The 4,890-nt window shown below is 44.1% G+C and overlaps 1 long non-coding RNA gene across 1 annotated transcript; it reads right to left on the minus strand.

Annotated features, from left to right (window-relative positions):
• Nucleotides 1–372: 372 nt before the first annotated feature.
• On the minus strand, nt 373–2,162 carry LOC121137623. Its single transcript, XR_005874912.1, has 3 exons — nt 2,047–2,162; nt 920–1,473; nt 373–618 (listed from the first exon to the last, which is right to left on the minus strand). It is a non-coding gene; the product is annotated as an uncharacterized LOC121137623 (long non-coding RNA).
• Between the last annotated feature and the right edge of the window lie 2,728 nt (nt 2,163–4,890).

The raw sequence follows: 4,890 nt of genomic DNA on the forward strand, positions 1-4,890 counted from the left end.
CAAACTTCTTTTTAAACTTTCTTAGCCTCTAAGACTTCCTAGTCTGATGCATACAAGGGAGAAAATTCTGTAAAATGAAATCATCTTTGTCATCATAAATATATTTCTTATTACCCCAGCTCTTACGTTTGTTCAGGACATTCATTGCTTATCATAGCTTGATTGATTTCCCTCCAGAGAAGGTCAAGTTCTCAGGAACATTTGATGTCTTAGTTAGAAATGAAGTAGTTGTTACATGTTTATTAAAGGTGACCTGGGGACTAGGGAGTGTACATTGACAATTTTGCCTCAGAAATCTTGCTGGCATGCTTACACACTCAACTTGGAATGTGGTTCAAATTAATCTTCTGCAACAGTGATCGATACTCAGGATTTACTCCAAGTACTAAAACTTTAATGTTGCATCCATTATGCTTACAAATGTAAATCTTCACAAATCTTCCTGCTGCTGTTAGCAGACTACACATCCTCATTGTGGTACACAAATTTAGGTGGCAACAAGCCAGTAGATACACCAAACAGCAGCTCCAGCATTCCTAGGACACGCAGTCAGTACATTCTCAATCTGTTCTCACTCTGTTGGCACAGTGACTTCAGTAGCTTCATGTGGCAGGAGTTCTAATTGGTTTTAATAACAAACACCCAGAGTCAGATGTTAGGGGGTGAAAGCTGAAAGAGCAGAGAAGCAGAGCAGCCAGACACTAGAACTCTTACTTCTACGAAATCATCAGACTGAAAAGAAACCAAGCTCCTGTCTTCTCCCGCCTTATCACTTCCTCTCTCTGCCCAGCCATCTCACTTCCTGCCTATCTGCACAAACCTCCAGACCTCTATGGTTAACTAGTGGCTAGTTCTGCCCTCTTATCTTCAGGCAAGCTTTATTTGTTAGAGTATAAACAAAATATCACTACAGCTTCACCTTTAGGAATGGGGCTTGGAGCAAGTGCAGAGACCTCTCTTTCCTCTTGTCCAGTGAAGAACAGCAGAGCTAGGCTGATAACCCACAGGCCATCTCTCTCCAGCTAAACCCCAGGAAAGAGAAGACCCTTCTTTTCCACAGGTTCTCCCTCAGATAGATAAATGAGCAGTGGTATAGCCAGCCTTCCCGGAATGCCTTCTTCATTATCACCATGTTCATCCAAAGGGAGAGATATTTTGTTCCTTCCTCTCTGGATTCCAATACTGAAGAACTTTTGATTAGTAATGAAGCTTCCATCTCAAAGAGTCCTTTGAAGTCTCCACACTCTCCTTTCCCTCTACCCGAATAAGGTGAATGGACTCACCCAGGAAGCTCGATCGTCCATGCTCACACAAGCACAAGGCTCTCCTCTCCACCACAGAGCAGTCTTTCTTCTTTCATTGCTTGTGTACAACCCCAGGCCTCCTTCATGCTGGAGGAATGCTCTTTTACTGAACTTCACCCCCAGCTCAGTGAGGCACATTCTAAGCCCCAATTACACTTTTGCTGTCATTCTAGAAGCCGAGAACATACAAACAAAATGAAAAACTCTAGTAGAGGTTTCCTGCCCTGAAGAAACCTGTGATCTTACTAGGGAGCCAAATTAGCAATGGAAAAGAACTAGAAACACTGCAAGGGGTGTGTGTGAGAACAAGTGTGCTTGAGACAAAGCCTTGCTAACTTACCCAGGCTGTTCTCAGATTACTGTGTAACTCAGTCTTGTCTAGAGCTCCTGCCCCTCCTGCCCCAGTCTCCTGAGTAGCTGGCTGGGATTGCAGGCATGCACCACCACATCTGGCTTCTACAAAACCACGTTTAATCAGAAACTACCAGATGTGTTCAAACTTCTACCATTGCGAAATGATGTTGTCATCTACAAAGAACTGCCTAGTTAATTTGTGGAAACAAAACAAAACCCTCAATGATTTAAGTAAGTCTGTGATATTTTTGGCTACTTACATAGCTGTCCATAAGCCGGAGAGACCAAAATGGAAAAGTACTGTCTAAGGGTTTCTATTGCTATGAAGAGACACCATGACCACAGCAACTCGTATAAAGGAAAACATTAATTGGGGTGGCTCACTTACAGTTCAGAGGTTCAGTCCATTATCATCATGGTGGGACAAGGAGGTGTGTAGGCAGAAATAGTGCTAGAGAGGTAGCTGAGTGTCCTACATCTTGGCTTCCAGGCAACAGGAAGTGTTCTGAGTGTCACACTGAGCCAAACTTGAGCAAAAGACATCTCAATGCCTGTCCCCACAGTGACATACTTCCTCTACCAAGGCCACACCCATGTCAACAAGGCCTAATAGTGCCACACCTCTTATTAATGCCCTTCCCTTTGGGGGCCATTTTCTTTCAAACCACCACAGGTGCCTTGCCATCTTCTGAAACAAATTTATTCTTTCTGGACCTCAATGAATATTTTCATTGCCTTTGTTTTTAGGCAGTATTCATGCTAATCCCTTATCTTTTCAACAATCCTGTAACCCTCAAATGTAATAGCATGTTGTTGTCATTCTTTGCAATATTCCAATATTAAGGCCTCATTCTTACAGCCATAATCATTACTGTGAGTGTTATTATATTGCAAGTTCAGACAGATCTTGTGGAACCGGATGTAATACAGATACTAGGGAGATGAGGCAGGAGGATTACAAGTTCAAGGCCTGTCTGAGCTACAGAGTGGGTTCAAGATCAGCCTGAGCAACCAAGTGAAATCTGGTCTCAAAGAGTAAAAAGAAGTCCGTGGCTGCTGTAGCTCATTGAGAAAGCCCTTGCCTCAAATGCTCAAGAGCCTAAAGCTCAGTCCTTAGTATTATACAAATAAATGGATGATGGTGAGGATGATGATAGATAGATAGATAGATATGTAGATAGATAGATAGGTAGAAAGATATAGAAATAGCTAGGTAGATAGACAGAGGTGAACAAATACATAAATATAGATAGATACACAGATGGATAGATATACAGATAGATGATATATAGATATATAGATAGATAGATAGATAGATAGATAGATAGATAGATAGATATGGACAGATAGATGATAGAGAAGCAGGTAGGTAGGTAGGTAGATAGACAGATAGATAAAAAGGTGGTAGAGCCAGGCGGTGGTGGCACACACCTTTAATCCTAGCACTCGGGAGGCAGAGGCAGGTGGATCTCTGTGAGTTCGAGACCAGCCTGGACTACCAAGCAAGTTCCAGGACAGCCTCCAAAGCCACAGAGAAACCCTATCTCGGGGAAAAAAAAAAAAGGTGGTAGAACCTCAGAGTTCCGAGATCAGAAGTGGGGGGTCCTGGTATCTTGAGCTGGGGGTGCTGGAATCTTGAGCCAGCTTTGAAGGATGTACACTATTCTGAGAGGCAGAAGACGCCTTGCTGGAAAGGTGGATAAGAACCTAAAGAGCAGAGGTGAGCAGAGAGGAACAAAGACTCTGAGGCAAGAGCAGGGAAGCAGGGTAGCCAAGGGGTGGGATTGCCTAGGGCGAGGAAGGAACCGTGTGCTTGGCTAGACTGGCCAAGTTCTTACATCAGCAGAAAGGTCACATGTCCATGAGTTGGCCTCAAGGGACAGGTTAACTTTTCCTTAGTTAAAGACTAAAGTTTTGCTTAGAAAAATAGAAGTAAGCTCAGCAGTTACATACCCAGGGTATAGCTAACCTTGATGGCACATACCTGTGATCCCACATTCAAGAGATGGAAGCAATAGGATCAGGAGTTCAAGGCCAGCCTCAGCTACATAGTAAGTTCAAGGCTAGCCTAGAGCATGCAAGATCTTCTCTTTAAAGTAAAAATGTTCCGTGTTCTAAAAGTTTCTTTTCCTGACCCCTCAGAAGCAACATCCCATTATTTCAGTATGAATCTTTCTTCCCTCCGGGGCTTAGCAGACAAAATTCACATGGTATCACCAACAGTTTTCCCTAGTTCCTTTAAGTTATCAGTGACTTCATTCTACACAATCAGTGGTCATCTCTATGTCTTCACGCTTGACCTGTGCCAAGTCTGTGGCTGGTCCTTACTCACTCACTGTTTCACAGAAGGCTGTATTGTCTGTGAGGGCTGAGAGCAGACCTACCTCCCATTCCCAGACAAACAGCTTCAGAATTCTGGCTGGAACGTCAACCACTGAGCTTATTCCCATAAGGACTCTGTTCTTTTACAATACAAATGTGTCTTTGGTGGCTTAGGAGACCTAGCAGTCACTGTGCACTATTTTAATTAATTAAATTTTCTCCTCCATCTACCCATGAGCTATGTGCCAAGGGATGAAGGAATGCCTGAATCTGACTAATTCAGATGGAAGAAGTGGAAGATGGGACGGGCATGCGGAAGCTATGGCCAAAGGGAGGGCAGAGGGAGGGGATTAGAAATCTATTTTCAGACTTCTGTCAGAACTTCAGCACATTTTCAGGCACCCCAACTCCAGGCTGTTCCCTCAGACTTACAGCCCCAGGAGGAACATATCTTTCCTTCTTTCCGTCCACTTCAGTGGGTGTGAAGGTAGGGGGTGGGGCGGAGGATGATAGATGGACAAGATGGGTCTGTCACTGAAATGCTTGCCACACAAGCATAAGGACCAGAGTTTGATACCCAGAATCCACATTAAAAAGAAAAAGGGCCCGATGTGGTGGTGCAGGCTTGTTACCCTGGCACTGAGGAAGTGGAGATAGGACAATCCCATGAGAGACACCCGGCCTCAAAAAGCAAGATAAACAGCCCCTCAAGAATGACTACCAATGCCGGGCAGTGGTGGTACACACCTTTAATCCCAGCACTTGGGAGGCAGAGGCAAGCGATCTCTGTGAGTTCAAGACTAGCCTGGTCTACAGAGTGAGTTCCAGGACAGCCTCCAAAGCCACAGAGAAACCCTGTCTCAAGAAAAAAAAAAAAAAAGAATGACTACGAAGGTTGACCTTGGCCTGC

The sequence above is a fragment of the Mesocricetus auratus genome, unplaced genomic scaffold (assembly GCF_017639785.1).
Source record: "Mesocricetus auratus isolate SY011 unplaced genomic scaffold, BCM_Maur_2.0 Super-Scaffold_100691, whole genome shotgun sequence".
Taxonomy (NCBI): Eukaryota; Metazoa; Chordata; class Mammalia; order Rodentia; family Cricetidae; genus Mesocricetus; species Mesocricetus auratus.